Source organism: Lonchura striata, chromosome 4 (genome assembly GCF_050655825.1).
Source record: "Lonchura striata isolate lonStrDom1 chromosome 4, ASM5065582v1, whole genome shotgun sequence".
Classification (NCBI taxonomy): domain Eukaryota; kingdom Metazoa; phylum Chordata; class Aves; order Passeriformes; family Estrildidae; genus Lonchura; species Lonchura striata.
This window is the reverse complement of record NC_140706.1, coordinates 36,754,037-36,779,727: the sequence shown is the minus strand read 5'-3', so window position 1 is coordinate 36,779,727 and position 25,691 is coordinate 36,754,037. Positions and strand designations below refer to the sequence as shown.

The following is a 25,691-nucleotide window of genomic DNA, read 5'->3' as shown; positions in this document are numbered from 1 at the left end:
CTGCTCAGTGATTATAAGCAGTCGGACAAGAGGCGATGGGCAGAAACTGCACAGGAAGTTCCAGATGAACACAAGGAAGAATTTCTGTAATGTGTGGGTGACTGAGCACCGGAACAGGTTGTCCAAGGAGGTTGTGGAGTCTCCCTCACTGGAGGTGTTCAAGAACCATCTTGTGCCATTTGTTCTGGGATGACCCTGCTTGAGCAAGGAAGCTGGACCAGATGACCCCCATGGTCCCTCCCAGCATTACCCATTCTGTGATTGTGGGGGGCACAGACACATCTGTGAGAGATGTGTTTCTCGTAGAGCAACCTACGCTATAGTAGCTGTAATAGACATACATGGGAACTCAAGACTGAGGAATAGCACGCACAAAATGCAATAGGTACAGGTGAGCTGCAAGACTAAGACTGACTTTCACATTCTGCAGTGTTTTGTTCTGGTCCAGTGCCAGTAACCTCGACGTGGAACCTTTTACCTGTTAGGGCATGGACTACTGGTCACTGCTTGCTGGCTGCTAGCTGCAGGGTTGTGCCAGATTCAGTCTAACTTCCAGCAGGAAAAACCTAGTTTGTGTGGAGAGAAAAGCAATTCCAAAGGTGAAGATACTCAAAATCACTAAAGATTACTCAACAACTTCCTTTTTTTTTTTTTCTAACTATATTTTGTTCTGTTTTCAATCATTCCCCTGTCCTAGATTATAGAATAGAGAAAGGCTTATTTTTCAGCATGACTGAGAACCAGTTCATATTACTATAGGGAGCCTGACTAATTTGCAAGCAAGAAGCTGGATGATCTGAAAGGTTCAGGAAAACAGAGTACTTTTTCTTCATGAGTTACTGAATAGAAAAGACTGATTATGTCTTTTGTTTTTGTGGAGGACAGAAATCATCACAACACTACCAACACCATAAATCTGAACAACCCAACAATTTTAAAATATTCTGTCATAGCTTCTTGTTGTGTAGTTGTTTGCTCCTTTCTCTAGAGTGAAATAATCTGATGCAGTATTGAAACTGCCACCAAGAATTGTTAATGTATAATTTATCTTTGCAATTAAAAAGCATTTTTAACCAAGTGTCACAACACAGTGACAAGTAAATTAGGCTGTGATTTACATTACAGTACTTTGCAACTTGATTTAGTGTCACCCTGGAGGAGCTGACAAACAGCCCCAGTGGAGTAAGACAGTGCTTTCAGTAAAGAATGAATTCATTTCCTGTGTATTAGAAAGGATTGAAAGATAGTTGCTGCCTGAAACAATGATTCATATTTTTTGTTTGTTTTCTAACATGTTAAGCAATACAATAGCGAAAAATTCTAGACAGAAAGAATACTTGGGTCAGACACAGTGATTGATTACTCAGTATTTTTATAAGAAAAGGCTTAGTTAAGCTTCTTTTTTTTTAATGTATATATATAGTAAGAGAGGAAGATGAATCTGGTTATTTTATATTTTCCTTAGTCATTGTCTTAAATTGGGAGCTTTGGAATTTCAGAATATGAAAACCATGAAGAAGAAGGAGTCAGGCTAAATATTTCTAAATATAACTCGCCAAAGGCAAGTTAAGTGAAACACAATGCCATTTGATTTAGGGAAAAAAAATCCCTTAAAAATAATCAGTAATATCAAATATTCACTACATTAGTATTGTGGGCTATCATTCACTCTTGGTTTGGGGCACTTTAATGCTTTTTATTTTCTTATATTCTTTCCAGTGAGAGAGTGCTATTACAGAAAACAAGTGTGAAGCTATAATGGTGGTGGGATTTTTGTTGAGAGTAAAAGACTCTTATACAATGAGCTAAATGGGTAATTTATTCTCCTCATTAACAGGTAGCAATTTCTAGGGAAAATATATGAACAGAGATAGAGTGAGGTTTACCTGTCCTGTAAACTTGCTTTGTTCTAGGTACTGGTGGTAGCTGAGTGAACTTACTGTCCTGGCAACATGAGAAATGCTTTTCCAGTCTGTGGAATAGTTGCAGTCATTAGAGGTGGTTAAGCAAAACTATTCCTGCTGTGGGAAGGAATCACATAGTCATAGAATATCATGAGTTGGAAGGGACCCACAAGGATCCACATCATGAAGACATCCACAAGGAGCTTGCATGATTGTGAGAGATTCGTAACAGTCAATCTTTTAATCTACAGGTACAGATATTTTTCTCCTCAGGTCCCTTTAGATTCTCTTAAAGAAAGATGTTGAAAAAATGAGATCAGATCCATATAATCCAAACAGTTACAGACAAGTTAAAAAAGGGAGCACTGGTTCCACATTCTAAGCGAATTAACTGGTTTTTACAGTGACTTGTCACAGTGGGATATCTATGTGCAAACACACAGCAGCAGAGTAAACTGGTGAGTGGCGCTGTTGAGTCAGGGACAGGACAGAATGGAATGACTCCAATGATCAGAAGGTGAAAAAGAGAGCATTTATTAAGAAATAACAAGTCCTTTTATAATCTGACTCGCTAAGGTGAAACCTGATTGGTCTCAAAGTAAAAACCTTTCACACTATTGGTGAACTATGAATAGCATACTCTGGAGAATCATATCTATAAACAACATGAACAGAAAGACAGATAATAATTGTTTTCATTCTTTATCTTTAAGTTTCCCAGGCCTGAAGCCTGGGAGAATCTCATCAACTGAACTGAGAGTCTTGACAGGTGAGTAGAGGCTCTGAGGGCATACTGTGACCTGCTTACTCTAAGGTCACAAACTCACAAACGACTGTAAGGAATACTTTTCACAATTTATAAAAGTTAGTTTCCTCACCATTTTTTTCAAATCAAGAGTCTGATCAAGTGGTGTCAGTTTTGGCAAAAAGTGTAATCCTTTGTGCAACAAAGTGATTTGGCATTACTGTGACTTGGTCTCAAGTCCCAGCTGTTGCTGTACAAAATATAGGTAATAAGAAGACAGGTTTAGCTCCCAGTGGTATTTTCAAGAGCATTTTTGTCTTGATGGGTTATTCCCATTGTTCTTATTCACCTGCAGTAGCCTTAGTGCCTTAATAAAATGTCCTCAAAGCTACTGAAAGAAGTAGACTAATTTGGAAGGAATTACATACCAGTATTTTTCCCCATGGACTATTAATTCAGCCCTAAATACAAGGTGTGACTTATAACCTCTTGTTAGACTAATGTCATGTCCTCAAGAAAAAGAATGGTAGTGAGAAGGCAAGATTATCAATTGTAAGAAAGCAATTATTATTTTTATTTTAGTAATGCTCAGGTGTAGTAGCTTAATTTCCTGATTTCTCAGGCTGAAGGCTTGAGTATTTGGCATGCTTAAGGTGATGTGTACCTTGGTGTTGTCTACTCCCGATCACTGTAAGCCAGAAATAAAAGCAGCATAGAGTGAGATTTCCTTCTTGAGGAAATTTACTTCTGTTCTGCTCCTGCTGTTAGTGGAATCAATAACAGGACTGACTTCAGAGCTGAAAGCTCTTTGGTCTTGCTATACAAAAGTCAGGGAGCAAAACAATAATAAGACTGGAGCAAGAGGTGTTTATTTTATACTGACATACCTCTGTTGGGAGGGCTATGCACTCTGTCACAGTGAAGAAGGAAAGCACTTCTCTGACCTGGCCAACTAGAAAAAACCTAATCTTCTGCACCTTTTGAAGGTCTCGGAAGTTACTGATTTTCAAAGTTTTTTTTTCCTCTCCCCATGCCCTCCACCTTTGAATTTTCATAAGATTCTTTTTTGTATGTTGCTGACATAATAAATACATTGAAAAGATGCTTAACAGAACTTGAACAGTACCCATTCAGTGCCTTTTTATTTTCTGGGTGATCCAATTAAAGTAATTGAGGTATAAATCCAGATGGATGGCAAGATTTGTAAAGTGAGAGCTTCATGCTGAAAAGCTGGGTCAACTAATAGCTCTTCTTTCCCAGTTTTGCTATTAGAAAAATATATTTTCTTCTAAAAAGAAAGTAGATAAGTCCTCCTTTCAAAAGCTATGGATTACTGTTGAGAACCCAGGAGCTAAGTTTGATGTTGCTGATTTTTAGATATGTAACTTGAAATGTAGCCAGACTTTTGGATTTTCTCTGCTTCAGTTAATGAGTGACCTGCACTCATCTTGGTTTGTGCTCTCCTTTATTTTTCTCCATGGCATTGGTCAGTAATACGGAAAACCTCTTTTATGCCTGTCTAAAGTGATTGTATTGTGTGATTGATTTATGCATGAAATATGTCTTATTGTTCAATGTAAAATAATAGGAGGGGACATTACCTGAATGTGCATTGTTTTCTCAAGGTACTAATGATATCTTGGCAGTGCCAATATCACAATATGAAAAAGAAGGATATGGGTAGCAAGCACTATAGAGAAAAAGTAACTCTCGTATCTTGTCTTAAGTATTGGATAGAGGAGCTGATAGCAAATGAAGCTGAGGAAAGGGACTCATTTATTTACCTGTTTTGTGCATGGCATACAGACAGAGGTGGACTTAGATTTAGCACTGTACTTACAAAAATAGGAGATATTAAAAGCTAATCTAGTTGAAACTAGCTGGTGGCACAAATGGGTGTCTCCATACCTTTATCCCTGCTTTTCTCCAAAGATCTGATAACCAGTAAGAACTAACTGCTTGGAGCTGGGCTCCATTCTTTCCATAAGACCCTGTGTAGTTTATATGTTTATATAAAAAATAACCTGGTTATTGACTGTGATTTACTTTGAATTTAACTCATTTACTGATGCAGTTAGGGTGTATTAGAAACAGAAAAGCAGCAGTGGGAAGGGAGAAAAAGTAAAAGTGATGGGGCAGGAGACTTCAGGAGAAAGGTGATGTGACAGTAGCAGGAAAGAATCCTTCTTTAAAAAGGAAAACGTTTATTATCAGTGAAAAGCTAAAGGTGCCTGGAACTGAAGATGTGTGTTAAAAAGAAAATCACAGTGCCTTTGGGTTTTCTGCTACAAAGGAGATTACATGACCTGCATCACAGGACATGGTCAAGGAAGAAGGAAGGTGGAGGAATTTGCTCTTGAGTTGTTTTACTTGTGTCTATTTATTGTTTTAAAATGCACACTAAATACAATAATTGCACTGATACAATTATTGTTATAACCAACAAAAATCAAGAGGCAGGTTTCTGTGATATATTTTTTTCAAACCAATTTTGGAAGGTGATAGAAGAACAGGCGTTTAACAATTGAGAAACAAAATATTTTTACAAAGTATATTGAATTGTTAATAATTTCCAAGGCAGTTTATTTTAATTTATTACATTAAATTCGCTAATTTTTACTTAACCTCATCTCAAGTAAACTAGACTGCACAGTCTTTCCTAATTTTTTTTTATATTATTCTTAACTTATAGAGACGTTTGCAAAAACACTTGCATAAACATACTGTGAAAATATTGTTGTTTTATGTAATATATCCTTAGAGCTGTTTCACATGTGGTTAACTGTAGGGAATTTGAGAGCATTTAATTTTGTACAATGTAAAGACAGATGAAAAAAGGAAAGGGTCTGCATTATTAATATGTTTATTTTAGTAGGAAACAGCATGATGGTAGTGATTTAGAAGAAATAAAAATTGATAAATGTTGGGATAGATTGTAGGATAACTTTTTTAACTAGGAAATTGGTATCAGGTGGGATGAAATTGTGCTTCTGTACTCTCAAATTCAGTTTGTTTCTGTGTTTTGGTCTTTCAGTCTTACCCAAATAAACATATTTTCTCCTAAAATTTCTCTGCATCCTCTTATGGCAGGCAATGGAAATCCTCAGCACTGTGTTATAAATGCAGGGAGAAGCTGCACCACTGCCTTCACAGTGCTGCAAGTATACTGAATCAAAAAGCTCCAAATGATGTTCTTGGGCCATAGAAGGCTCCCAGCTGGGGCCAAGCAGCAGCCAGGAAGGTCCTTCTGGGACAGCATGCACATGAGCCACCCTGGCCTGAGAAGCCACTTAGTTCTACCACTAGAGATTGTTGCCAAGTGTGAAAATGTGCAACTCGGTAGGTCCATGCTGGAAAAATCTGTGATGTACTCTGTTTGATTTTACACTGAGGCGGAGTGGAGAATCATTCCCAAAGCCAGCAGCTGCTGTTCAGCATGGAGTTGGAAAGTACCAGCACAGCAGAGCCCAAGTGAAATGTCTGCTGTCTCTCGGCTGATAGCAGTGCCTGTCTGGATGAGCTTTTTTCCATCTACTTACATCCAGCTCAGAGAAGTGCTGCAGACAGTGTATGCTAAAACAATTTGACATTTTCTAAAGCAGAAGAATACTGAAACAGGCAGGAAATACGAGTCACTTTTTGTAGGAAAATACAAAAGTATACAAATGTGCATTCAGGGACACATCTTACTGGGAAGCTAACTACAAGTAATAACTGAGAGAAAATGTTTGCCTGTGTGAAAGAGTAGTATTGTGTATTTTCAAGACCCAAGTTTACAATTACATTTGTTATGCAATCAAAATCATGCTTTTCTTATTGGCATTCTTTCTAATTGTTGAAAATTTATTGTGTTGTTGGATTCTAACAGTGTATCTGAAATCTCAGAGTGGTACTTAAAGCATTTGCCAGTGTATATTGACAAGTAACTGCAATGTTGCATTCCCATTTAGCTCCCCAGTTCTCCTTCCCTTTTCTCCGTTTATCTTTCTGGAGAAAACCATGGTAGATTTTGTATTCATGTTCTAGGTATGATTATGTTCAGCTGTGATAGTAACATCGCAGACAAAATGGTCCATAATATTAAATGCCATGGGGGAGGAATGAGACAAATGATTCTGTGTGTTGTGGAACTGAAACTCAAAAGGTAGAAACATTTAATGTATAAGATGTCTGTGTTAGATATTAGTATTTGTGTATATAAATCTAGTAATTATTTTGTTTATAAATACATTTTATTGTAGCTAAGAGAGAGAGAGAAAAGTGCCAATAGGAGGCATGCTATAAAACTGTCTGATTTTGAATTCTGTTTTTTTTAAATATACTGTAATAATCTACTCATTGTAGTTTGGTTGCAGAATTGCAAGTTCCAGCCATAAAGAAGATTATGAAAGCCCTAACAGTTTACACTATTCAATAAAATTATATTCGATAAAAATATTCCAGAGAGATACAAAATTGCAGAGAAAGACTTAAAACACCTATATCAGATTTTAAGTTTTTAAGTGGTATAAAGTGATGTAATTTTACTGACTTCTAATGTGTTGAGAAACTTGTCTCTTTGAATCTTCAGTAATTTATCACACAAGCTGAGTTCAGGGGAAATTGCGGTTAAAATCCACAAACCTGAAAGAAAATACAAAAACTCTAGTGGAAAAAATATTCAAATGAATGTCTACAATAATCGACATTTAACATCCTGTTCGTGAACAAAAATACTTATTGATGTAGTTTATATAACAAAAACATTGTATTTTAAAAGTCAAAAGGACTTCTGAAGCTGCTTAAGGAGACACTGAGCAGGTTATGGTGAACCTTCTTAGGAGGAGGAATACTTCAGTGTTTTCTCTTTCAGTAGCAGCTTCTTTAAACATTCATGAGCTCTTGCAATATAACTTTTGATACACCATATTTAAAAAAGCTATGGTTGTAAACCCTAACACTGAATAATATCCCTAGCATGAATTTTTTTTCCCCTGAAATTCCAATAAGTGACCTATGTGATGCTGGTTGCACCCTTTCAAAGAGACAGACAAGAGAGTTGTTTGACTTAGAGCAAACCTGTTTGATGCACGGGAATATTTTGTGTGAATCCTCCTGCACTGAAAGCAGACCCAATAAGCATCAGCCAGAGATGCTGTATGGTATAAGATGCTGTATGTGGAAGACTCAGTAAAAAAAGTAGGGACATAAAAATGGTCAGTGAAATACAAACTTTCCAGTCTGGAAAATGCACTGCATCAATAAGAATAGAGTGGGTTTTTTTCTTTCATATAAAAATTAAATAAAGTAAATTTACAAGTGAAAATGCTCAGATAGAATGTCCAGTGGAAGTACAACATTTTGTATGCCTCCATAAAGTCTTTTAATACAGTTTTGTCATTTTTATAGTTTTTATTTAGTGAGTAGCTAAGCAATATAGTCCCTGCGGCTTTTAGACTGATTTATTTTATCCTAAGAATGATTAGATGTGATAGTCAACAGAGGAAAGGAAGAAATAAGGAGATTATTGCATTTGTTCTTTGTAGTTTGGATTTGATAGTAACTCCAGTGAGCCAGTATGTTCTATATAGATCCTTAGAAATGAGAGAAGCAACTCTTAGTCAGATCTTGTAAACCATAAACCATTTAAAGAAATAGTCAGAAATAAAAGAAAAAAAATCCTAACTTTGCAGACAAGAAAGCTGGATGCTGTTGAAATAAAAGATGATCTGCAGGAGGGGGAGTAACAGCAGTGCATTAATGAGCTCTGAAGGAGAAAGAATGGCAAAAAGAATTGTTAACTCACCGTTGCACATATGTAGGACTTTTAATTGGGGCTGCACTCAGTACTTTCAAGGACAGTGAGTAAGGGCTTAATTGTTGGTTTTATGAAGACATCAACTGGAATGCTTCAACAGTTTTATTTTGAATATCATCCCTGCAGTTTTGTGCAATTGGTAGTATTCTGTCTTTTCTTCCTGACCTTTTCATGGTCCTGTCACTTTCAAAGTGTAGAAGGACAGCTGTGGGGAGACAGATGCCTGGTATAATGAAACTTGTTATTAATAAAGATACATGTATTGGAAGATTAGCATCTAATATTTAGGTATTTTTGTTGTGTGATTTTCTTCTTCTCCAACTTCCCTTCCTACTCCTAATACTTTACTGAATACTGTTCAGTAGCGAAATGTTACTTAATTTTCATTTTTCCCTTTTTTCTAAGTAAAAGTTTATTTTTCAGTTTGAAATGGGCTGTACTGCATTCAATAAAGATTTTTTGTTGTTCTTTATTTTTTTTTACAGATACTGTTACAGCTATGTGAGAATAAGAAGTTGCATTGTTGCACAGATTGCAAAACCGAACAAAGAGCCCCAAGGCAGGCAGTGCCTAGCCTATATGATTATAGCAAAGGAATAGAGTTCTGAAACTCTAATCCATACATTTGACCTGCTCGTTGTTGAGAATGTCTTAAAAATCCTACCTTGACTGGAGGCTGAGTGGGAGAGATTTGGATGGGAATCCCAGTATACAAATTGGATTCCTTATTTGTAGTGGCTACCATTTTATAGGTATTTAGGGAAAATTAGGAGAGATGCAATTGCACATTGCTTCCAGTAAAAGTTAAAAATACAACCTTCATGTTGGGAGAGAGAAGGAAAAGGAAAATCTCTGCAAACCATAATCTTTATCCCAAAAGAGTATAAGAGATTTGCATGCTGTGAATACATTAACTATACATGCTAATGCAACACTATCAATGCAATGATCTCTAGCATTATTGAAGTGCATTCCACATTTTGGGCTTATCTAAATTTGTTAATTAAATACTGCATTTAAAATTTGAAAAAGTATGTTTCCTGTGCATTAAGGTCTAACAAGTGTGACACATGGCTTATCTTCTAGTCATCAGCAATTTGTCTTATGGCAAATTGTAATGAAAGTCTGCTCTTTCCTGAAGACTTTGGAAGGAGTTTAAAAATAGAAGCTAGAAGCTGTAGCTAGAGCCACTGGTAAAAGCAGCAAGGAACACCTGAAGAAGTTCTGTCAAATGTGGTGTTTTTCAGAGCTTGTATTTGTCATCATAATTAGGAATGCTAGATCTTTAAATTTTCTAAATATTAGTAGCTGCAGAGACCTGGACTGGTAGACTTTTCCTTCATAATAAGTTTCTCTAGATGTGCATACTTTTTTCACTTGAAGAAAATCCCAATGACATCCACTAGCATACAGCTGGTCCATGTATGTGCCATTTGGCAGCAGGAGCTCGAGATTCATATCTGATGAAGCATTTCAAAGTCTACTTACTTCTAAGCACAGGGTTTTAATCCAGTGCTTTCAAAATAAGACTCTGTTAATTTGATAAAATGAGGTGTGAGAAGTTTTAAGTTTAAAAAAAAGAATAAAAAGGAGAAATAAAGAACTTACCTACTATTCAGGTTTGGAAAGAGGCTCCTTCCAGATCGTTGGTCTGGATATGAGCAATGCACCATTGCTGTAGCTGAGAGGGATCCAAAATTGTATTAGCTGTGCATTGAAAAGAAAACAAAAACTTTTGTGTGTTGTTTGTAAAATGCCAAATTTTTCTCCAGTGTTTTCATTTTAATCTAGTGATAAAGGCAGATATCTAGCACAGGAATGTTGCCACTTGAGCAAGTTCAAGGCAATGTCCTACGTGATTGAAATAAGAATTATTTCCCTCAGCAACCTACCTAAACTGTCAGATACTTGAGTTGATACTGCCCGACTAAATATAATTGACATCAGTAACTATGATTGGAGATTAGTAATGATGTGTAACAGGAACTGCTTCTGGGTTTGAAATTGCATCTACCTTGCTTATTTATGGTGGTGTTTGGAGCCACCAGTTCATTGAGCTCTTACTCTGGTGTTTTAGACTGTGTAAACCTCACCTGAGTAGGGACAGCAAAGACCAAAGTCTTCCCCAGGTGAAAATCCATGATCACAGATCTTAAGGACAGAGAGCACTATTTCAGGCATAAAACCATACAGTTGCATGAGGGAGCATGACTGTAAGCCTGTTATTTGACAGCAGGATTTATATATTGTGCGTGGTTTCCAAGGTGGCTGGAGAAAAAGAACTCCTTAAGAGAAGATCTGTGATAGTGGAAACACTTGCTGAATACCGCTGAATGAGATAGATGTTTTCCATGAATAGAGTTCCAGTCTTTGTATGATAATGAGCTTACTCTGCCAGCAATGAAATCACGTATCCAACTACTCTAAAATGACCATTAGAATTCTTTGTTAATTGAAGCCAGTGGAGATACACAAAATAATGAAGTTACTCATGTATGGGAGGGTTTGCATATCAAATACATACATGTTGGGGTGCTTTTTTTTCTCAAAAACATATAAATAATTCCCTGGTATATGTATATTTTAAAAGAAAAAAAAAAAAAGTGGTTGTGCAAAGTCTGATGAAGGTATTTTGGTTCTAAGGTACCATAGAAGAATCTGATCTAATCAGGCAGAGTAATTGGTGGCATAAGGCATTTTGTCTAGACAAATGAAAATCTATTTCAGATGTATTACTTGCTTGAATATAATTTACAAAGAAACCTCATAGACACCACAGTTATCTAGTAAAATTATAGAAATATATAGCCAAATTTTCATAGAGTATTCAGTATCTGTCCAGTGTTGCTGATGATGTAATGTGTCTTCATGCCAAATGGCCAGGGCTTATCCAGATGGATGTGCACAGCTGCTCACTCTGTAGGTAGTGACCTTTGGCGTAGGATGCATTTCAAACCCTTACAGGTGTTTGTTTCATGACTGTGCTGTGAAAATATAACATGCAAAAGACAGATTTCAAATAAGAAAGTACCATCACAATCTTACAGTATTATACTATACAGTATAAATTTCCAGAGTAAACTTTGGAAGTAATTGCTCCAGCATTTTAAACCACTGTTTAATTAATTCAGCTAATGGAACTTATATCAAGTTATTTCTTAATAAATGTAGTTAATTCATTTTAGTGGCAAAAATGGTGTGGAAAAAAAACATATCTAGTGTTTTCACTATCTATTATTAGTGAATGCTTCTGCATTTAATATCCTCTCTTCAAATAGGATACACTGTATGTCTTAAAACAAGATTTATTCCTAAGAAAATTTCCTCTTTTCCTGGCATAGAATAGAGTTGTCTTTGTCATTTCTTAGATATGTCATTTTTATAACTAGGTAACATTGATGGACTTTAGCATTTTTTTTGTGAGTTAATACAGATGCATATCAGCCATCTTTGTAAAACAAAGCACCAGGAACATCAGCTTTGAAATACCAGGGACAGATTAGTGTATAAAGCAGGAATTTTTACAGTCCTTTCTAATATAGGCTTTAAAATTATTCATAATGTTTCTTGTTTATTATCAGCTATAGAAAAAAACACAATTCTGGCCAAGTTTAAAAAAAAAATCATTAATCATCCTCTTCTATATAGGCATAGATCTGTACATACATTCAGTGGTAAAAATACTGTTTTCTATCGTTCTGAAGCTGGAATTACAAGTGGTCATTGCATCAATATATTGCTTAGGAGCACAAGAAATTTACCTTTAAAAAAGCTATACATGCTTAAATGGAAGTAATGTATATTCCCTGTTTCACAGGTGATTTAAACATATGAGATCCACATCCTTAGAGAACTAATTCTTGATTTTTAAATTCAGCTTGGGAGCCTAACTCTGAATAATGGAAAACTAGATCATATGTAAATCAGTAGGACTTATAATTTTAAGTATTTCCATTTGTATTTATAAATATTTTTCTATATTTTTAATAAACAATATAAATTTATCTTAGAATTTACTGAAAGACTGAGTTTGTTTGGTAGTGTTTGGTAGCTTATAAATACACCTTTTCAAATCTGAAAACATGTTAACTCATTTAATATGAATTTTTATGCAGTTCATGCTAATAATGGTTAATACAGTGTATTTTAAGATCTCATCATTCTCTTCTAGCTGTGTAAAACTGAGCCATGCAATTTGCAGTGTGAGAGCTTAAATTATGAATTTCATCAGTTGATTACAAATTATTGCTAAAATGATTTTGTATAACTGTATATTTCTTACGTTTTTAATTTTCTCAAATTGCTGGGTTCTGGCAATAAATTTCATGGGAGCCTTAAATGCCACTTGAAGCAGCTGTTTTTCCAGAGTACTGATGCTCCTTCTTGCAAGTTTATTTTATTTTATCTCTGCTTAAATTTGTATATTGCCCAGTTTCATTATTTTAAAGGAATATGGCGAAGTGGACTGCTTTAAAATTGGAGGGTTCCCAGAGTTGCCTGTTGTTGAGGAAAATAGTGGGGGAATGACATTATGATGTCTCTTGTTGGTTTTATATTTAATAAGCAGAAAAATAACTGTGATGAAGGTTTCATACTGCTGGCAACTTCTATCACTATGACAAGATTGGTGTGGCTGTTCTCTTACCTGCAGGTGTACAAGATTTGTTACCCAGGAGGTATCATTGCCAAATGAGGCCTAAAATACAACGAGGGCATCACCAGTGTTGCCATTCATTTTTGGTTGTAGGATATTGACACTTAGTTGACACTTAATTGACAGTGCCTTAAGTTAAAGATGAGATTTGGTTGTGTAAGTAGCAAAATCTTCACTAGGTAGGGACATCAAATAGAGAAGGGCTTTATATTCTGGGTTCAGATGCTTGTCTCCCATTTGCAGTTCTCTCAGTTTTCAGTAGTAGTAATTATAAGGTGAAAAATGGCCATTTTCGTTATTTGTTATGTGGTTGTGTGTTCATAATTATGTGTATGTATGTATCAAAATGATAGAGTTGATGAATTAGAGTAATTGCACATTTTATCATGTGATGTCCTTACCTAGCAGATAAGCAGATACAGCTACAGTTGCTACCTGTTTTATTATCTTGTAGAGAAAGAATGAATAAAATAATTGCAAGCAAAGGATTATCAAGTCTGGAGAAAGTTCTTTATTTTCAGACTGCATTTCCAGTGAAGTCAGAGAGAATGGCATAGTGAAAATGGTAGCATAGTGGCAAAATGGATGTAGTTTGGTGAATACTCCTGAAAAAAGTCCAAAGATCTCAAGTGCTGGATTACTCTAGAAAAGGATCTTAAAGCTAATGCTTAAAAAACATCTGGGACATAGGAAGTTGAATGTCATTATAGGAGAAAGTGTGATTGTCTTCATAATTTAGTTTGAGCACAGTGTCTATGGTGAGAGTTTTAACAGGAGGCTGGGCTATTGCATACAGTCAGTGTTCAAGCATGCCATTCTAGGTATTTGTAATTGAGGGGTAAACTCAGAATTTCTGTGTAAAGATGTAGGTACACAGTTTGTGGTGGTTGGGAGTGAGCCGAGCCTCATCCCCAGTGGGTGCAGCTGTGAGCAGCAGGGGAGCAGCACTGGCAGCAATGAGCCAGGGAGTGCCCAGGGGCTCTGAGCAACCACCAAGGGGAGCAGAGGGCACACAGGGGCAGTGCAGGGGCATGAGGGTATAAAAGGTTGGGGTAAAGAAGGGCAGACACTTGCAGCCTTCTGAAGTAGGATGATGTTTCTCTGTATGGGTGGCTACCAGAAGCCTTCAGATGAGGTGTGGTGTTACTCTGTTTGGGTGAATGCTTACAGCCTTCTGAAATTGTGTGGTGGTGCTCTGTGTATTGTGGCTGTCTCAACTGCAACATAAAGAGTTAATGTTTTCTGCTGTTTCAAAGTATTATTGTATAGCTTTTTATGTTCAGCAGAGTGTTTCTTTTCATACACTATTTTCTTAATGGAATGCTCTCTGATGAATTCTGTCTTCTGTGAGAATGATAGGTGTTCATATTTTTAGAAATATATTTAAGTTTGGAGAGTCCTGACTGATGAACAGTGTTCATTTTATCTCACTACTTTCCATAGAAGTATTGTCCATGATCCTTATAGCCAGAGGATCCAGAAAATACTTACGTTTGGGACTTGATGCAAGGCTGTTAAAAACTTTAAATTTAGATTATGTGAGATGAAAACTGAGGGAGGAGGCAGGGATAGAGTTTCTACTCCTTGAACTAATTATTAACAAAGATGATGGAATTTTAGGCTGTGAAGTGTGACTCTGCCTCAATCCTTGCTGTGCCTATTGGCTTTCATGTGCTTCTTAATCTGGCATAGGATTCTCCCATTTCTAATCAGTGCAGCATTTGTGCAGTGAGCCTGATGACCCTGGCTTATTGTGCTTTAATACATAGCTGCTAATCCTGTGTAGTCTGGGTTTGCAGGTTGAGCCTGGAAAGTCTAAGGAGTTGTGATGGTGTGATTCACTCAGGTATCAATTTTACTGCACAGTGGACTCATCTTGGGACTCGCTACTAGCACACACCTAGTTGTATGCTTGTTTCTGTAAAATGTGCCTTTATCTTTTTTACTGTGGACAGTTTTTGGAGGAGAATAAAAGCAGGCTGCATGTTACAGTTCTGACTTTAAATCCTTTGAGTGGTTGCATACATTCTTGTGAGCAGAACGCTCCTTTTTTGCAGAGATGAGCTGGTAGCATGATACTTGATTTAATATTTGTAGAATATTGAAGCAAACTTGAGATGGCTTGTTGTGAGCTTTTCCCTTTGTATTGGGTCTGCTTGAATTGGAAAGGTGTTGATAACACCTCAGTGTTTGACTACTGCTGGGCAGGGCTGGCAGAGCATCAGTGCTGTCTCCCAAGATGTCCCCATCAAGGGGTTGGGGGTGGGCAGGATCCTGGGAGGGGAGACAACCAGTTATCTAGCAGCAAGCTCCTGTGTGGGACGTGGAGTTTGTTTGCTGTATGGCTTATCTCTGTATTTTTTTGAGTTTGGGAACATGTTAACACAAACAATGGCTCTGTTCTTTGCCCTGGTGGCCTAGTTATCTGGGACAACAGTGAGGGAACTATCCTTCTCTTTGCTGCCTGAGATTGATGTGAATGCTCTTATAATGCAGGCTCCCATGGTCATTACTCATCCTTATCTGTGCTGTTTAATACTGTTAATAAAACTAATACTGTTGGCACATGGTGGGGTTTGTGAGATCTAGTGATACCCTGGTGTAAGAAAAAACCAAATTTTAGGTGAGGAGGTATTGAAATCTGCCAGTTGGTGGCTGGCAGGATGTGTGGAATGATTTGGGCAGGTTCCCAGAGTGGTTCTCGCTTCCTATTCTCGGACTTTACACCTGAACAGGTAACCAACCCTGGCACACTGAGACATGACCTGATAGAAGGCTTGCCTACCTTGCCTACCCCAATGAAAACCAGCAGCTTCTGGCCCTATACTGGCCCTGGCCTGTGCCTATCAAGTCACAGTTCAGTACTCTCAGAGGACTGTGGTACTCTGTAGAGCACTGAACTGTTGAGGAAGTAGTTGCTTCAATAACTATTTGGGGCAGGAACCCAAACTATAGTTGAGGGCATTATGGTTGAGATAGGGACTCAAACAACAACTACTACAGTAATTGCCCCAGTAGTGAAGAAGGAAAAAAAAAGAAATATGGCAAGCTACATGTCCATGTCATCCATTAGAAAAGGAGGAAGAAGAAGCAGGGAAACAAGGAGAAGAGGGATTGGATGAAGAAGCCAGTCCTTCAACAAAGAAATTAAAAGGAGTGAAACAAACAGGAAACCAGTTACCTGGTCCCTGATCAGCACTTCAAGACTTGTCAAAAGATTACAGCTGTTCACCAGGTGAGTGGATTTCTGCCTGGCTGTTTGAATGCTGGCATAACAGGGCTGACAGTCAGCAGTTAGAAGGTCATGAAGCCCAACAGTTGGGATCTGCTGTTAGAGATCAGTGACTTGAAAGAGGAATTAAAAGAGGAAAGCAATTTGCAGTCTCTGGAGATGGCTCTTCTCAAGTCTGAGGGTAAGATACCTGTTTAAGGACGATTTTGTGAGCTCCCTAGGGAAGTGGACTACTGCAGATTATGGTATACAGTACTTGAGAGAATCAGCAGTGCTGGAAGTCATCTAAAACATGGAAGTCTCTAAAGATCCAGAGGATGTCTGTTGCTCAATGGCCATGTGGAGGAAAGCGATTCCACGTGCCCTTGCATCGTATTCCAGCAGCTTGGTAGCATTGTATTACCCACAAATAGATTAATCAATTATAGAGATGGGGTCCTTCTGTCTCTTTAACACAGAAGAAAGTGGGTACTTTCACATCCCTATGGGCCCATGCCTCAGCTCCCAGGGGCAGCCCAAAAGATCAAAGAATCAACTCACACACCTTTCAAAGCAAAATTCTGGACTATTTTAGTCTTCTCTTATGCCAAAATGTGGTTGAATGGTTTGCTTTATAGCTTCAAGGATTGATTGGCAGTATTGGACAGTGAATATTTCTGATGAGTAAAGATTTTTCCCATAAGAGGAAAATGTTGCTCTGGCTCTAGATTTGCACATTACTTTATTTCCAGGTAGATTTCTTCAAAAAAACAGCATAAGAAAATAGTCTTTGAATGACTTAGGCATAGGGCTTGTGATTTTGTTTGGGTTTTTTTTTTATTTTCTTTTTTCGTGAGCATTAATACATAAAGAATTAATGGGCCCAGGTATTTGAATTTTCCAGAACTGGGCATATATGTGAAATGGTCATAAGAGTGATACAGCTAAATGTCATAACAGGGTTTGTTACAGTCTCCTCTTTCACTAAGTTGCTTATGGGATGGAAGGTAGAAACAGCTGGAGGGGAGATGTACTCTTATTCTTTGGTCCTATCCAGATGTCAGATTAAAAAACAGTAATAGGTGTGCTATGGATTGATTCCCCTCTCTTAAGTTCAGTGGGGACTGATCATGGAGCTGAGAAATCTGGATGGGAATTTCTGATAAATAATTAATGTGTTATAAAGATAGGCTCTGTAGTTTTATTTAAACTGTGCATCTGATATGATTTCTTTAATCATCTGATAACTAATCAGCATCACTGTACTACACAAAAATGTGTATCCTTAAAGAAAATTAGGTTCTAGTCAGAGTTGACAGTTACTGGAAGGTTTTCAGAATCCTTCAGTCTTTTAGTTTTAAATGTCATGTTTGAGGCATTGAGCAGGGGAATAGTTTGTGCTTGACTTGCTGTATCTGTGGTTGTGCTGTGTATCCTCAGATGGTATTCCTTGGAGCAGCACAGTTGTATCATCTGTTTCTGAAAAGGGTTGAAATTGTTGCCCTTTCTGATACCAGAAGTAATTATTTATTATAATTTTCAAACATTCCTTTTTAATTCACATATAGAAAATACGAGAGAGCATAGGATTAAAATGTCAGGACCTCTTCCTGATTTGGATAATGACTTGGTGAACAGAGCTGCTAAGCCTGATGAAGTTGTACTGTTATGTCTCTAGAAGAAAGGGTCAAAAAATGAGAAACATTTTCAATGTTTTCAGTATAACTTAAGCTAGTTTCTTTCATCTTGCTGGAAGCAGCCAGGGATGGTATTAAAGACTTCCCCCTCTAGCTTCCGAAGTGCTTGCGGGGATTCAGAAGAACATGGTGCTGACCCAGTTCTCTTTAGGTGGTGATTTGTAGCTTCAAAGGAGATGTGCCTCGCTGCTTTTCCTTTTGAACAGTTGAGCTGTGAGGTGAGGTCAACTGTCTTTTGAAGCCCCACAATTGCCAAAAAGAACCCAAGGTCCTGTCTGGCTGATCTAACCTCTTCTGACCATGCATTTCTGCCCATCTTTATGAATATGTATATCCGAGAGCTCCCTTTGTATAATGTGTGCGTTTTGTTTGTTAATTAAATAGGTGTTCATGTATTAAATTGTTATGTTAAAAAATTTGTTTTCTTTTGCTCTTCTTCCTTGCCCAATATCTGAAGAATTGCATCCATCAAGACACATACTAATGTCCTGACCAATTATGTGCTGGACAGTAATTCTGTTTAAATAGAATTTAATTCTGTTTAATTCTGTTTAAATTTATAAATACGTACATCAATAATGTTTCTTTTCTTATATAGGGAATTTATTTCCTCAATGTTGCATTTTGATTTAGAGTTAGAAGTCTTTATTCCTAGGTTAGTAATTTTTTTAGGCTGTAGGCTAAAAATCGGAGATATGCCTTTCTTTAAGGTTTGAAAAGACTGGCGTTATCTTGTGAAATTAAAAAATAATTTTATATGAAGCACTGTGGTATAAGCCTTAACCTTAAAAGTGTATTATATAGCTTATTTCAAAATTGGGGTCTTAAAACCCCCAAAATTCTTGTCAAAACTACTCGCAGATTGTGTGGCAGATGTTGGCCAGTTTTAGATAAAATATGGCTATGTCTTTGAGTAATCTTTAAGAGATACTGGTTGTAAAGAGAGGCAGGCAGTGTAACAAAAGTACCTTTAACACACAGTCAAGTGTTCTTTCTGCAGAGATTAATGCAAAGTATTAATTAGGAAAGATTTCATGTCTATGGTAGATCACTTGTTTACACATTGCTGAAACAATTTTGTCCTTGAGCTTATTCCATTCAGGCAGAGCCCTCAAAGTCAGCAAGGTGGCTCACAACAGCTTGCAGTGGTGGCATGTTACATGTAAATCCAGCTGACCTAAATTCTACCCAGATCTGCACTTTTTCTATTTATTGACTGCCTGTAAGTATCCAGAACCAAAGGTCTTGGGAGCATAAATACAATTCAGACTATCTGAACCTGAGCTTTTGTCCTCAAGATAAAATGAGATTGATTGCATGCACCATTTGATGTTTGTGTCCTCTAAATGATGTTCCACATACAAGTTAATTTCACCCTTTAAAAAATGCATTAGTGTCTTCAGTTCTTAAAAGAGAGGTTTTTATTCTGAAGTTTTGGGTTTTCTTTAAATAGCTCAATGATAAACTTGTAATAAGTAGGGAAAATTCTGCTTTCATCCACTCTCGTGTGACTTTTTTTGGTAAGTAAATATCACTGAGAGAATTCAGAAGCTGTGCCCCAACAGACAGCACATTTAATAGGGAAACTTGGGATATCTAATCTATCTACACATTACTTTTATTATCCATTAATGTAATGTTTTAGTGGAGAATTTTGTGATAACCTTCATAAGGCATTCATTTTGCATAGTCATGCCTATGAATTCTCTTGAGAATAGCACATGAGTTGTTTTTCTGTTCTTTAACTTACAGTGATTTTTTGAAAGGAAGATACAGTCTTTGTCTTTTGCACTAGGAGTAAACTACTTAGGGAGAAAAAAACCCCACATCTTCCAAAATATTTTGTTAAAAACAATTCTATGATCTCTCATAGGGCAAATGAAAAAAAGACTGAAGGCAGAATACCATATAATTTGCATACTTCTTTTAAATTCAGTGTTTAATTGCAATATTATCTGTTTTTGTTATTAGTATTTTACCCATGAGAACTTCCTATGGTTAAAAATTCATAATCACAGAAGAGATACACTTCCTTTCATGTTTCACCTGTCAATTAAAATTTAACTAAAATTGGCATGAGTTTTTGCTCATTTGTGTTATTTATTATTAAAATGGCCTAGTAGTTAACTTTGGTGTAGATGCTGCCCAGTATTCCTTTTCTCTCCCCCTGAGATAATATACTTAGCAGTAGTTTTTGTCACCTGTCAGAGGATGCTCTGGAAAAACCAGAAAGGTTCCAGCTTTGCTTTGGTCTCATTTCACATTGTTGATGCGGGTACTTGCTAAGAGTAGCATCTTTCTTAGATCTTTTTGTCTGAAAACATTTTGCACCAATCAACTTTAGAGCCTGAACCAGCCAGGAAGAAGACCTGATTAAGCCAAGTGAGTTGGAAGTAGATTATTACACATTATCATATGATAGTAGACATGTATAGAAATGCCAAGAGCATGTTGCCAGATTTTTACAGTGCTGCCCAGTGACAACATGAGGAGCAGTGGTCATAAACTAAACCACAAGATATTTCATCTCAGCATGAATAACTTCTTTTACATTGAGGGTGGCAGAGCACTGCAACAGCTTGCTGAAGGAGATTGTGGAGTCTCCCTGCCTGGAGACATCCAAACCCTCCTGGATGTGTTCCTCTGTTACCTACCACAGGTGACCCTGCCTTGGCAGGGGGGTTGGACTGGATAATCTCTGAGAGGTTCCCCCCAGCCCTGTCAATTGTGTGATTCTGTGGTAATTTCTCTTTTCCCCCCTCTCTAAGCTCTTATAAAACAAAACTCCCTGTGGTATCTTTAAGGTGTCTGTGCCTGTCCTTTTTATTCAGTAGTTTATCTGTGTCCTTTTCCACAGGTGCAGTCAGTGAAAACGCCCCTGTGGAATAACCTTTGAAAGAGAAATGATGTTGATGTCTTGCATCACCTGACAGATGAAAAAGGAATACTGGAGAAACTGAGTATTTTCCTGCCCCTCCTCTTGCATCCTGAGAGGAGAGCCAAGCAGAATCAGCTAGTATTTAATTTCTCTTTATTTTTTTAGTGCATAGGAGCAGATTTTTTTTTTTTTTTTACTAAATAAAGGTAAAACAAAAAAACCCTTTTTTTTCCTCATTCACTTGCAGTAAATATTGTCTTAATCTTCATTAACTGCGGACATTAAAAAAAAAAAGCACTTATCATATATCAAATGTGGCAAAGTATGCCTGAATGTCTTCCAGAGACTGCAATGAATGAAGAGCTTTCATACAGTTATTTTTAAAATTATGGTGCTCTAAAACAGTAGTAATAACATTAGGAAATAATTTTATTTCCTGCTTCATCTTACAGAATGTCTCTTTCTAATGTGGGGAAATAAACAACTTCATAAAAATGAGTTACTGTATTTTTTACAAGCAATAATCTCTAATTCTAGATGCATGTGTAGAGGATGCTAGAAGGAGATTACATGTATGTTGATAGAAGAGTAGCAGGAAAACAAATATGCCTTGACTTCCAGAGGGACATGGGGACGTTTTCCTGGAAATTCCCAGTGAAGATCTTTGATCTCCACATAAAAATACAGGGGAGGTTTATGCCCAGTGCCTCTGTAATCTTTGTTGGAAGGTCAGCAAAGGTCAAGAGTACAGAAATTGGTTAATAACCAGAGAAATGCAATGAATTGGTGGTGCCATGGAAGCAAACAGAGAATATTAATAAAGATGGAATATTTTGAAACATATGCCTAAAATTCTGTATTAATTAGAACTTGCCTAATCTCACTTTGGACCTAATTTATTCAAATTCTGTTCTTATACTTCAATACTAATGATATAGCAAGGTATAATATTTAAGCTTTGTCAATGCAGTTGGATGATTGACTATCAATGGAAAGGGAATTATGAGAAGTTCACGTTATTAATCTCCCATTACCTTTTTAACTATTACAATGTATCGTTTTTGCCTTGTAGTGTTCCTAACAATAAAGGATTAATAATACATCCTCAGTGAATAGAGTTGAAAAATTGGTCATATGCTTTTGTTTTACTATTAAATACTTGTTTCCAAATAAATCTGCTGCAGAAGGACAATCACTGTGAATCAGCAGCTGCTGTTATTACAAAATAGAGAATGTTCGTGACTCTGAAGATAGAATTGTCTAGTCTTTGTGAGATATGCATAAGTGTTTTTCTGAACAATTATCATCTAGACATTTGGTGTTTTCATTTGGATCTTCCAGTCACTCTCTTGTGTTCATACTAGACCTATCATAGTGCAGAGGAAATCTACACAAATAAATAAGAACAAATCTTTTTCTTCAGTGGCTTGCATATAGGATCTGGTCTTTCTCATCAAAGTCACTGGCTATGCTTAGAGGTAGAAAACTACAAAAAAAAAAACAAACAAGCTAGGAACAAATATGGAATTTAAATTCACATCTTTTGTTCTTGTTGCTTTAGTGAGTTTGTTCCACAAAAAGATGTATGGTCTGTGCTCTCAGCTGGTGACAGCTTTCATAAAGAAGCTCTGGCTAAGAGTCATATAATTGGAGCTTTTACAAGAGGATTTGCTTTCCTCTTGGTGTGGCAACCCCACAATAACTAGTAGCAGGTAGAGAGCACCCTGGGAAGGTTCATGATCAATGGAGAGCAGCTGAACAAGGCAGCCCAAAGCCAGCCGGCTTGTTAAAACCTTTCAAAGGCAAAATCTATCCTGCATGGGAAACAGCTGGTAAATGCAGTGTCTTGTTTGTATGAAGATCTCTTGTTATATGGCTTTTCAAAGAAAGAGAAATGCTTTGGAGGCAGAATGGTCATGGAGAATTTTCTATCTCTGTTTGTGGATTACAACTCATGAGAAGCTGAAGAAAATGAAATTAATATTAAAAAAAAGAGGTGAAGGAATATTTCACTAATAATCGATCTATACAGGTAATAGGTGAAATATGATATGTTTCTTAAATGTATAATGAAGTATAGCTATTTTAAAAGAATCACATTTATTACAGCAATACTTAGTATTAGTGAGTTATGTAGTTTTGTAACTCTGTAATCCTCATCCCACCATAACTGTAAACACAATAATATATACAGAAAAAGGCGAGATATATATAAAATATATAATGTACAATAGTGTGCTTAGTACTTATTTGAGGACTGTTTTCTCTCCAGGGAGACCAGAAAAGCCTATTATAAGTTGTCACACAGAGCTTTTAGGGATAAGAGGCTGTGATTTGTACCAGTGAGAAGGGTGCAAAATACTCTTTCTTTATCTTCCAAATACTTCCATGACACATGCCAACAATATTGATGATAACTACGTCATTTCAAAAGGAAAAAGCGAATGCTAAGTAAATGTGTGGTGCAACTTGATATTTGAAATGATTGTAATAAAGTTATTTGGTGTTTTCAGTATTAGCCTCAGTTTTATCTTCACCCCTGATGGTTAGTTAAGTCGTGATATTCCCTCTCCTTGAAAGAACATGTATGTTTAGACCATGCAAATAGTTCAGGAAGGAATCATGAGACTTTTCTTTTGTTTATTCTCCGGAGAATTTGGAGTGCTACATTTTCATGGCTTGTTCACTGAGAAGTTATTTTATGAAACATATGCACTTACTTAATGTATTCACATGTTAACTCTCTGTTATTTCTTGGGCCTCTAACTGCAGTGCTTTCTCTCTTCACTGCACTTATATTTTTGGAGAGCCAAGCCTATAATTGTTTAGCTTCAGTGTTATAATGGAAGGTATAGTTTTTGTTGGTGGTTATTAATGTTGTTTCTTCCTTCCCAAATGTACAAGTCCTGCTGAAAAAAAAAAAATTGAGCTGTAGATTTTTTATTTTTCTTGCTTGCTCTTTTCTATTTTCCTTTTTCATTTCCCTACCTCTTCAGTTTCTGTTACTTGTAGAATCAAAGCTAGAGCTAATCTTAGACTGAAATTGGTTTGTCTTTCCTAAGAAAATAAGACTTTTTTTCTTTTCACTCCTCCAACCTGACCGAGTAGATAGGTCAATGTTTATTTCATAGTCTTTTTATTCTGAAACACAAAAAAAATGAGGTTTTTCTGAGCAAATTCTTTTTACACAAAAGCAATTAATTAAAAGAAAAAAAGAGAATAGCCGACCATATGCAGCAGACAATGTTTGTGCTTTGCCACTTCTATCTTCTTTGGTATATGACTCTTCTGTGGTTCTGTTATAAAATTGTGAATGTGATATAAATAAATACTATGTATATATTGGAAAAATCCAATAATGTAGTGAACATTATTTTAAAGGGAAGAAATAGGTATCTCTTTTTACCTTTATGCTCCCAAGTATGTTTTTCCTTTGAATAACCAAAATTTGAATTAAACCATATTGACTAGCTAAACTATAGTCTCTTTCTCTGCCTCTTCTTTTGTTGTATGTCAAAACTTCTAACTAGGTCAGAAATTTCTGTCATATTCCATGTGAATTCTCCATGCAGTAGACTGTCTTTGTAGTGAGTGGGAATTTAAACAAAGAGACGCTGTGAGATCAGCCTTCCTCTGTGGAAAGATTTTGTATCGCTGAAGCAAAATAGCTGAGATGTGGCTTACAGGTATTAAGAGATTTTGTTGTGGGTTTTGGCTTTTTTTTTTTTTTTTTTTTTTTTTTTTTTTTTTTTTTTGGTTTCAGGCAGCTCCATCACAGTGTTTTATATAAATGAAGATACCATGTTTAGTAGTAAGAAAACAGATGGATGTAGAACTTACATCAAAATGGACTATATCAGAATAGAAGTTGTGTAGAACACCTTAGGCTAAGTACCTTCATGTTCTTTTGTAAGTGCATATGCAAATATGTATTCCCAAATATGTTTCTCTTCCAGCAGCTGGGTTTTTTTTTTTTTTTGGCCTTTATGTACAAATCATTGATTAAGAAAATGTCAAAATACTGATACAAAAAGGCTTGTGTGGAAAAAATACTGTGTACTATAAACGTCTATACTAACAAGATTTATGTATAATCACTGCAGGCATTTTTGTTTATATTTTTTAAGGAATAGCTTTTGAGCAATTTACCTACCTACAGCAATGAATCAATAAACGTGTTTCATCTGTGAACAGATTCTGAAGTGTTCACTTGAACATAAGAAAAAACTTCATATGTATTGGAAGTCATTATGTTCTGAAACTGACATATCTTGAGATTTTTACAAAAAATGTTCTTACAATCAGAAATGTTCACTGTAGTCAGAAAAAAATTTAAAAATTCAATAATTTTCCCATGTAATGTCTGATTTGCAGTTGAGGTTGTATTTATAATTACATATAGTTTTTTGGAAACAAGTTTGTTTGAGTAACTTTGGCTGAATTCTGTGCATGTGATGGCTGCATTCTTTTAAACCTGATGTGCTTTGTGTTTTCGGAATGGTTATTGCTCTTTCTGCTCTTCCTGTAATTTATTCTATGCTTCCATGCAGTTCATTAGTTAAGAGAAGCAGTACCTGGTGTAGAAACATGTAAATGTAACTTAGTTTCCTGTGAATTTTTCTTTTAATCCTTATATAAGAAAAGCTATGTTGTTCCACATATGTGTATCCTAGGCTATAACATGTCTTTCTCTCCTACGGAGATTCCTTAATTTATTGTTGTAGAAATAATTTATTGGAAAAAGCTACTCAGGCTTCAAATGTAATGTTATTCCTAGTGAAATGCTGTGCATTTTACAAAGACAA

At 36.3% G+C, this 25,691-nt stretch overlaps 1 protein-coding gene and 1 pseudogene across 2 annotated transcripts in view; both read left to right on the top strand.

The window, feature by feature from the left end:
- GALNTL6 (polypeptide N-acetylgalactosaminyltransferase like 6) overlaps positions 1–25,691 on the top strand; it is a 437,146-nt gene that overhangs the window by 36,838 nt on the left and 374,617 nt on the right. The gene's annotated exons all lie outside the window — the stretch shown is intronic.
- LOC146767589 (uncharacterized) lies at positions 1,262–24,642 on the top strand (annotated as a pseudogene).